General features: G+C 31.8%; 2 non-coding genes across 2 annotated transcripts; both read right to left on the bottom strand.

The window, feature by feature from the left end:
* Positions 1-7,032: 7,032 nt before the first annotated feature.
* Positions 7,033-7,104, bottom strand: Trnap-agg. The gene has a single exon. It is a non-coding gene; the product is annotated as a tRNA-Pro (tRNA).
* Positions 7,105-7,439: 335 nt separating this feature from the next.
* Trnap-ugg lies at positions 7,440-7,511 on the bottom strand. The gene has a single exon. It is a non-coding gene; the product is annotated as a tRNA-Pro (tRNA).
* Between the last annotated feature and the right edge of the window lie 3,619 nt (positions 7,512-11,130).

Raw genomic sequence — 11,130 nt, 5'->3', positions numbered from 1 at the left:
ATGAGGCTTTATACGCTTAGGTACTTATGCAAAATATTTGGAACTTATGGCGTCACGTCTGGGCTTGTGTCTAATTAAAAATTTATGAAGAAAATTAAAAAATATATATACATATTCACATGTTTCTTAAATTACTGGCTTGATTGATTTTAATTAAACACACTTATTATTATTTTATTTCTAAGACACAACTCTAATAAAAGAAATTATGTGAACAGGAACCAATAATATATAAAATTATAACAAAACGTAACACAGTAATTTTCTTAATTGGCGTTGAAAAAAATTCACCGTCACATTTGTCGGTTACGCGCCATCTTTTCCTTGTCCCTACGATGGTTGATTCGAAGAGATTCGAAGCCATAAATAACAAAAATATTTAATAACGATAACAATGATAGTAATAATTCTATTACAATGAATGAAATTATGTAATAATCTTAGTAGTAATAAGGTAAAATTAAATAATTGTATTATTTGTTTTCATGTCTATGATAATAAATGGCTTTTGTCAAACTTTATCTTATTTAGCTAATTTCTGTAAAGTTGCATATAATAAATGGATCGAAAAATAAGGTCATAAAGAAGTTTCACTTCTTACGTGTGTACGCTAGTATACGCACACATTTTAATTCTTGATTATAAACGCAAAACATTTATCGTAATTCACTTAGCCGTAATCGTTAAGGATGTTTGCTCCTCGCCCTGTTTGCCGTCTCTCAATATTGATATAAATGTCTAAGAGTATGACGTCCAATTGACTTGCGTACAAGTGTTCACCAACTTTCTATTAACTTTCTAGACGAAGATAATTTTTCTATAATATATATGATGTCAGTGATGCATGCTTAATAAAATTTTCGACATGCGTGACCCGCTAACCATAAACAAATAATGTTTAGGAGGTTAATATATGATGGAGTTTTATTATGAAAAAGGGGTGAACGGGCTGATACTGGGGCCTATACTCTCTATGCCAGACGGCTCGTGCGTTGCCGGATTTTTAAAAATTAGTACGCTCTTTTCTTATTTTTTGAAAAGTCGAATGGGTCTGAGTGGTGGTGCGCGGCAAAGAGTGCCTAAAAACGTTTTTGTCTCAACCACCTTGATTGTAATTGGTTTATGGAATCTAGATATTTCTATACACTAAAACTGTGATTATTAACGACGCTAGTGGTGTGTATATTCTGATTTTCTTAACAATATGATGCCAAATTACTCGCCTTGCAATATAATATAATTTGCCGTAATACTGAGAAAGTCTGGAAGTTCTACTATGAAGAATTTGTTTTTCCTTATATCGATTCGCATTCAAGTTGTCCTTAGAGATTTATGAAGTTCCCTACTAATTTGTTACACCTATGTTGTTTTCAGCTGGGCCAGTTCATAACGAAACTGTTATTTAATACTAATAATAATGATAATTAAATATTTGTACTAGTAAAATGAATGATTTGGACACTTTATACACAGAATCTGTAAATATGGACTAACATGACTTGAAAGGCCGGCAAAGCACTTCCGAGCCTTCTGGCAATGTGAGTGGTATCACTTAATATCAGATGAGCCTCCTGCCCATTTGCCTCCCGTACTGTACCTGTTTTGTGATCGATTGTTTTTTCTAAACGGTTTCTGTGACTAACACAAACTTTTGGGACTAACGCATAGCGGTTTCTTCAAGATGGTTTCCTAAGCCGGAGCGAGTGTGAAATGCATGGTAATACCATTGGTGGACCAGCCGGAGCTCGAAAATTAATTATTATAATGACAATTAGAAATTTAATGAAATACGTCATTAATGTAAATGCTAGCCCAACCAACATTCCGGGACAAATGTTTGCAGTTTCTGTAGACTTTAAATTTACGTGCAACTTTTAAATGAGATGGTTAACTAATTCCTATGGCTTTGAATAGCTTTAAATTACGGAATTCAAATGAAATTTTCCGCTGCACTGAAATTGTGGACAATTTAGTTCAGTTGGATTCATCAAATAAACGTGTATCCTATTTACTAACCTTTATTCTAGAGTTTTATTTTCAATTCTGAATGTAGGGTAGGATTCTAATAACGTTCTAATGCCCATAGATTAAATTCAGTAAAACTACAATAAATACTGTATTATGCACCTAAATGTAATATTAAACATAGTTATCAGACAGAACCTATATAACATGTACTGTAATATTGAAAAGTTATATGTTTTGTTATAAGCAAAATTATGTTATTGATCAACTTGGGGTTACTTTAAATAAAAAAAAAAGAATGTGTGCGTGTACTAGTGTACACACGTAAGAAGTGAAACGTCTTTATGACCTTATTTTTCGAAAAATGATCCAATATATGCAACTTTATATACATTGGTTAAATAAAGTTAAATTAGATAAAGTTTAACAAAAGGCTTTCATTATCATAGACATGAATACAAATAATACAATTATCTCATTTTACCTTATCACTACTAAGATTATTACAGAATTTCATTAATTGTAATACAATTATTACTATCGTTGTTATCGTTATTATATATTTTTGTTATTAATGAATCAACCGTGGTAGGGACACGAAAAAGATAGTACGTAACGGAAATATGTGACGCGTAACTCAAAAATGAGACGGTAATTTTTTTCCAACGCCGATAAATAAGTTTCACTTCCAATCGCTTTCAATAGTCAAGGAATCTAAGGTTTTTTTATGTGTTTCTTTAATTGTCTATTAGTACAGAAGCCTGATCATTGCCTATTAGAAAAAAATACTCACAAACAGTTAAATAATAACACACCACGCTATCTTACTAAAACGCTGTAATACGCAGCCGCATACAGTGTACAGTAAGCTCACGTAGTTTTCACATGCACTACACACGTTAAATGCTCAAATACAAGCACGTATTAAACAGTGTGCAATATACATACACACTGACATCTGCTCTCTCGCTCTGGCTCACAAATTACAGGCGACTATGCTTAGAAGACGGGAGTGGGGACGCTACGAAGTATGGCACAAAGAGGAGAGACCGATAATATACAAATTGTATGTATATTTCTGTCTCATTCTTTCCCCTGGCTTCATCCTACACATTTTTGTATTTGTGTCTCTTACCTGTCGTTTTTTCGTTGCATCCGGTTTGAAATCACAACGATTCTAAAGAAGTTTCACTTCAAAATCTTGTCAGGTTCCCCAGCTCTTTCTTATATTTAACAATTATAAGATGTTACAAATTATACCAAACCGCATTGTGAGTGCAAGTGCATGTGTATGTAGCGAATGAGTGATTGTAAGGTGTGTGCGTATGTAACTATATGTACCACAAAGAACGGTTCGGTGGCCGTCGATACACAATCTTATACTAGAATAATAAGTCCTGAGTACACACCGCGTTACTATATCTTCTTACCAGGAATAAAGGCACACAATATTATCAGCCGTAAGAATTTGGAGAAATTCTATTAGTTTGGGAACAAAGAGAGGTTAGACTGATGCTAATACCGTGCCTCACGATAGTTCTCAAAAACTATAAAGTTCTAAATAATAGACGTAACTATTATCAATTATAATTAACAAAAGGTATATATCAAAATAAAAATGTGTCTAACGTCACCTGAGTAAATCTCAACAATGACAAAACTAATAAATGTGACGATCGGCCGAGAAAAAATATTTGGTGATCCCAAACTCCCCGGTCCCAAAAATCAAAAATTATTAAATCGAAATTATGTATTTCGAACACTATATATATTAGGTCTCATTAGCATCTCCAATTCTGCATCATATGTGTCTTATAGCCGGTATTTTAAATCGTGGTCGGAGAGTGGGATGTTAAGAAATCTATTGAATTTACTGACTCTGGCGAAGTCAGTGCTCACTGTCTGACCGATGACAAAATCCCTTTCTATTGAAAAGCAGCTTGCGATCAAAGTTGACAGTTATATGTGCTTTTAGGACATATAGATTCTAATTATTGCCAACTAAAAAAAATCAACACTTCATATGTAATTAATTAATGTAATTATTGCAGACAAAAGACTCTTTACTCTAGCCAGGACCAAGTCGCAGCTGGCTGCCAGATTTTGTTCCAGGAAACGATCAGCAGGTGAGCAGGTAGCACAGGAATCGGCAAATGCCGTTATCACAGTGTAGTTTTAGGCCTTAGTTTAAATTATTAATTATGTAGTTTAGCTGATAGATTTACGTAGCCGTTCCGGCCAGACGTTAGTCATAAGCTTGCTTCGCCTAGTAATTTTGGAAATGACTACCACTAACGATCGAGGAACAAACGGAACATTTATAACTCCACTCCAAGTTTAATTTCGCGAGTACGAACGTGATTCAAATCGAGCCATTAGCCAGTACGCTTTTAGAAATTAATAAAACAATAAGATATTGTTATGTTATTAAATTAACATAACATTACATAACGTGTTATAGTAAATATAAACAATCGAATAATAGTTGTGTTTATATCCGTAAAGAACTTTTTTGGCAAAGTTGCATAATGCTAGAATGGGGAATGGAAGTTCAGCTGTATTATTGATCTATTAACAAATAGGTAGAGTTTTGGGTACTTTCTAAGCCAAAATTAAAATTGATTCTAGATCAACTAAGATTCTAGATCTAGGCGGCTAAATACAATTCAATATTAATAGATTCCTTATTTACGTTTTGGGTGGTGGGTCTTGTAGCATTTGTTGACGACATATCAATTTGTACCTGTCAGCGAAGGTGGGAATTGGGGCCGATTGAATTGATGTACGGATATCGGACAAGGGATGGATCCCTTGACACGATTTTACCCATCGATATACCACCCATTACCTATCAAAGGGCGCCATATTAAAAAAAACCTTTCTTTTGTTTCAAGTGTTCTTTTATATACTTTTATAGACAGAAGTTTTAAATGTTACTAATTATACAAAATACTTATGCATGACTAGACATGCTTAATGTAATCAATGTTTTACTTTATTTATTTCTACAATCCAGAGATTTTTTTCTAAAGAGAAAAGATCTGTATCTATCTAGATTCTATTATCTCCGAAATCATTAAAAAGATATTGTGACGTTTAGTACAGAAAATCAATAGACAACATATGGAAAACACAATTAAGTGTGTATTGTGAGCATAATATGCATTTGTGACAATTGATTGTTTATGCCTTATAATTTTAAACGATTTTTTATTGTAGAAATACACATATTTTCTACAAAAAATTACCGCAAAGAGTTTAGAAGTATTTTTAAACCCCCACATAATTGCATAGCGGAACTCGCAAAAATATATCCCGTACAATAAATTTCCTATATAAATCACGTGGAGTTCCACAAAGACCCGAGAATGTTAAAAATGGCGACAAATTCCTCAACACTTCCAAACGCTTCTCGGTGTATCTCGGTAGCGCCTGGTAACAAATGCATGGTCATATAATTTTATTTATTTCCGACAGTTACAGAATACCAAACATATAAAATGAATTTCATGAAAGGGTTAAATAAAATGAAACATTGTAATTGTATACTAAGTTACCTTGTCAGTAATCGTGTCAGTAGTCAGTAGTTCATTATTTTAATTATTATAATTAATTCTTTATAACAGGAAATTAACAGGCTTCCGAAATACAGTTCTCCATATATCAGGAGCCTGGGATACATGATTGATATGAAACCTTTTTATGGCAATACATTATTATTATCATTCGAAATATATAATTCGTATATATTAAATTGCTTAACAGTAAATATTGATATGTTATAAAATGTGTCGGTTTTAATTACGCAAATTACGGCATGATATTAATATATCCAATAATTGAAAGTTAGCCAGGTTATTAGCTGTTACGAAGCAAATATTTCTCTTAGGATACATAGAAATTCCTATTAGTATTGTGGATGTACAAGCCGGACGATCTTATTATATACGCGTAAAGGATGTTCTACTTCTTAATACTTGGACTGATTTAAAGGATGAGCTCTTATAACGGCCTATTCGAGCTTATTTAAGGCGAATTCACGGCGTAAAATAAGATAAAAAACAGAAAAGCAAAAAAAAATATCCATATAATTAACCCATATAAATTTATCCAAGGAATGAAAACGTATCGAAAGTCTCGTCTCCATCATTTAATAATTCAAAACTTTAAAATGCGTCATCACATGCTTCACTTTCATAGGACTAGCCATGTGATAACAAGCCACCAATATATAAAAGAAAAATAAACCACTTGCGCTAGGTTAGGCATAAGGATGAAAGCAACGTACTCACCAATATATACATAGATATTAAAAAAGATTCTATGTTTTAAATCTAACAAAATACAATGTTAATTCTGAATCGAGACCGTAGGAGTAATTAAACAATAGGAACAATACGCAAGTACCTACTACAAATACTGATAAAGCTTGCTTATAATACGCTCCACAGTTCTATTATAACATTGTACTTGGAGAAACCGGATTTGTGTCGGGTCTACACTAAATTATCATAATTATATACTAACGGCCTGTCACTTATTCGCACAGCTGGACTTTTTTTTATTTGGAAGGAAATGTAGCATATGATATAAATAAAGACGTAGCTATGGGATAATATATCATTCTAATAGTGAAGCACTTTTCGAAATCGGTCCGAACAAATTATAAGGAACAAAAAAAATGAACTTGTTCCCCGTTCGATTCTTTTCGATTTACCGAAAATTTATTTATAATAATCCTTAAATACAAACCCTTTTTAATGATTTTTTAGAAGCTTTCTTTGATGGGCATCGTCCATTCTTGGGTTTAAGATGCCAGTTTATCCCATTAGTTTTGTTCATCGTATTGTAATTGCGTACAAATAAATAAAATCAATTGAGAGTTGCAATCTTAGTGACACTGCTTTTCAAAATCGGTTATAAATTAATACAATTGAAACGTTAAATCACTTACTTTAGTTCGTTCCTTTCAGTTAAAAAAAAATATTTTAGAAATTTAATAAAACCGCAATAAATAGACGGTGAAAATAATGTAATTGATTATTTAAATAAATAAAAAGATGCATCGGGCTCGTCCGGGATTTGAACCCGGGACCTCTCGCACCCTAAGCGAAAATCATACCCCTAGACCAACGAGCCGATTAATAAGTAAACCGAAAAAAAAAGTTGCGTGTTTTACTCATGTTATAATTATCTTTATGTAATATTATTTTACCTATTATATTATGTTCAAGTGACTGATAAATAACAATGAATCACGAAGAACAACCTGTTATAGGAATTATCTTTCTTAGAACGATGTAATTATAAAAAACAACATATTTCTTAACTTGGGCTAATTCCACTACTGTTTAATATATAGTTAAGCAGGTAAACATAAGGTGAGAAAAATCAATTAATAAACCATAAAATTTATTGTCCGTTAAAATTTTGCATACATATCTCACTTTATTTAAATAAAAAGAATGTTGAGTGGGCTCGTCCGGGATTTGAACCCGGGACCTCTCGCACCCAAAGCGAGAATCATACCCCTAGACCAACGAGCCGATACAATTGACTGTCAAATTTAACATCATTTCATATGTTTAATGTTACTCTAATATATTATATTGTTTATTGTTTAATTGAAATATTAAACTTTCTTCCTAGTAAGTAATTGATGATTCATACTTCGCGATTCGAAATTTAAATTACAATATGTTTTACGGTCGCCATTTTTGCGCGATAATGCGTATCGCATATTTCGATTGCGTCATTATAAAACAAACTTGCTTTATAATGACATACATAACTGATGTGTGGATTGAGATAGTCGTTAGACATATATACTGTTACGTGTTTATAACGTGTTTCTATTAATTTAATTTAATTTATTAATTCCTAAGCGGTGCATTTTGTTAAAATTCCGACAAAATTCATTTCCAACACACAAATGTACGGTATTTACAATATTCTTAACCTACATAATAATCATTATCAAAAATTAATACAAATAAATTGAAATAGATTTTAAGACTTTAGTCCCTATGGCAGTGTACCTGTAACGCTGGCAGCATTTCCTTGCTGTATTGCGATACTTATTCGTTGAGAGTTTTACGTCACCTCGCGTCACATGTCTTTGGTATAACGGTGTAATTATTATTTTCAAAATTATATTAATTATAACATGAGAATATTGATCCGATATTATAGAAGTGTGTTAAATAAACGCTAATTGTACTAAAATAATATTAACATTAAATCCCTCGTAAATAAGACTTATTAAAATAAATCTCGTAATAATCTAGAATTCTCTAGATTAATAAAGTATTTCGCCGATCTCAATAAAAATAGAAGGTATCTGCTATATTAAAAGTCAGGAATGTTTTGTATTCCCTCGTTGAGCGGGAAAATATTTTTAGAGATAACAAAAAACTGTTGTAGATCAAAAAGATTTGGGTATAGCAAAGCTAAAAATACAATTGAAAGTGCCTTTATTTACATAACTTGATAATAGATTTGGTATAAAATAAGTACATACTAAGATACCTAAGTTAAGTTAGGTTAGTTATGTTAGGCTCAAAAAAATTATAGTAATTTTGTATTTAGTTCGAAACAAAACTTACCATGCACATTGACAGGTGTCACGACAACTTATACTTAAAATTTGTTGTTATAAATATCAGCTCATAAGTTGGCCTGATTTTGCTCGGTTAAGTGCTTGTTTTGGATACTTCTGGTTCTGCGGAATAAATGCTTATTTTCATTTGCTTCCTAAATGGTAAACCGTCTCTTACACATCTAAAGACATTTGATATTATACGGGCTAGGTTGTCTCTACCACCCATGCGATGGCAATCTCGACTTAATTTAATGGTTTTTAAATATGTTTATGACACAAAAAGAGATTTGGTAGTCGTGCCTTCGCTGAACAGTCCGAGTCATGGACGACTTGCTTTTATATAGTTCATGACCAATTTTTGCTTTCATCAACAGGCTAGATTACATAGCGATAGAATCCTAGTCGAAACTCTGATTAACCGTCTTTTCTTTCTAACAAACGTGATAAATAAATGAAAAAACTTTTTACTATAATTTAAAAAAAAACAAATTTTTATACATGGTATAACTCAAAGTCCAGAAGTACGATTCTATTTTTAATCTATGGCTTTTTGTTTCCATGTTATTAGTTATAGTGATATAACACAGGAACGGTTAATAATACATACATTGGGTAAATATAAGTTACACAGTTGAATTCCTCTTATATGTTACACCGTCTCTGACTTTGCATAATCACAAGCTTTTTATATCCTTTGTAAAATTAACATAATAATATGGCATTAGTCTCATATCCGAGACTTAATTATATTACGTAAACTTACGCTTTGCAATTTTCCTTATATATGCGAAAATATTTTGTATAATGTCATCAACCATAAATGTTATGGAATAAACATTAATTCAATAAATTTTCTAAAGAGTTTTGATCAAAGAAAATTTATAATTATCATTGATAATATTATTTATTTATATTATCACGCCCTTTTCAGGCTTGTGTTAGGCAGAGTCCATGGATATCTGCTACGGTCGGACTTGCTACGGCCCTGACATACCTCTCTCGCTTCATCAACTTTCATGACATTCTTCATGGTCTGATGATCATCACGGTTATGGGCACTTTTAACTTGTCCTTTCTCGGGGCCAGCCAACCCGATTTCACATTATATAATAGAGTTGGTACTTATCAAAAATACAATGTATAATGCTTGATGTATACTTCCTATTACTCTTTAGATAAACAAAAAAGTATTTAATAATATATTTAGTTTTTTGAAGAAAATGTATACCTCGATTTTATTATGAACCAATTCATCAGGTTCCATCTCGATTGAATAATTCATTTATAACAAAACTTATTTTTTGTATATCTAGTAGTATTGAATACTTTCAAACACTTACCAGAGTTATACCAACGGTGGAAAACAATAGCTCGTTTCGAATACAGCATAATGGATGAAAATATCCATTCAATTGGTTTATTTCGGTCAAGTACTGGCAGAATAACAACGTTCCATACAACATCAATGGAAGAGGTTTCGTTGGGCCTGAGTGCTGCAAATGAATTAAAGCCATTCGCTGGTTCAATAGAGACGTTTTAGTTTTCATTTTTGGTCCCAAGTAAGATTTTTTAAATGTGCTTTAAATGCTGATGTTTGATTGCTAAGATTATAAAAAAAACCTGTTATCGAGAAATACATAATCAGGTTTACATTATATCCATGTTTTACATTAGTACACGAACGCCTCCATCAAATTTTTATGTCTCTTCATCATCCATTTATTGGGTTGTGGGCTATATAACTGTACTTTACTACTACTAGTATTGGAGGATGAATAAGAAATATACAAAAAACAGGAATTAATTATGCTTTTTTAGAACTTATTAGCTTCTATCGCAAACCCTTAAAGTTAAAAAGAATTGTTCCAAAAAAGTTTTTTTCTAAAAGTTCTACAAAATATAGACATATATGGCTATCTCTTGAGATTAACTCATCTGTTTGTTGTTATTTTTATTTGTTTAAAAATATTTTATTATCTTCGGAGCTTTTTATAAATACGATATTTGACCAATCAATACCAACACTTACCATTACTTTATGTTAAACTAGATTATCTTGACATCATTTGGTTCAATTCTTAGATGTATAAAATAACTCCGCAACTAAATAATGGTCACGAACCAATCGCGTTTTTATTATGATTTTTAAATAAACGAGAATGAAACGTTCGGAAAATAGGAGCTCTGGTAGGCATGATGCCACCGTTACGGAAAAATGTTATCAGTCAAACCTTTTCCGCCTCCTTTATTCTTCAAAACGATACTTTAATTTAGTCGCGTTCTAGAAATGCGAATAGAAACTTCACAGGTCGATTAGTGTTAAAAGCATGAAAGTTTTTCGAATGCAATGCTTCTGTATTTCACTCTAACTTCAAACCCGACACGGAAAAGATGCATAGTTTTTTCCATTATTGCGTTGACTCAAATCTTGCTCACAAAAAGGTTATGAACAAATATTTATTATTCAAGAATCTAATCGAATCGGTTGGTTAATAGTAATAATAATCTGTACAAGTAAATTAAGTTGAAATTGTACAGTAAATATTAACAATTTGAATATTTAA

This window comes from Pieris brassicae, chromosome 3 (genome assembly GCF_905147105.1).
Source record: "Pieris brassicae chromosome 3, ilPieBrab1.1, whole genome shotgun sequence".
Taxonomy (NCBI): Eukaryota; Metazoa; Arthropoda; class Insecta; order Lepidoptera; family Pieridae; genus Pieris; species Pieris brassicae.
Note: the sequence above shows the minus strand (reverse complement) of the source record. Positions and strands in the feature narration are given on the sequence as shown.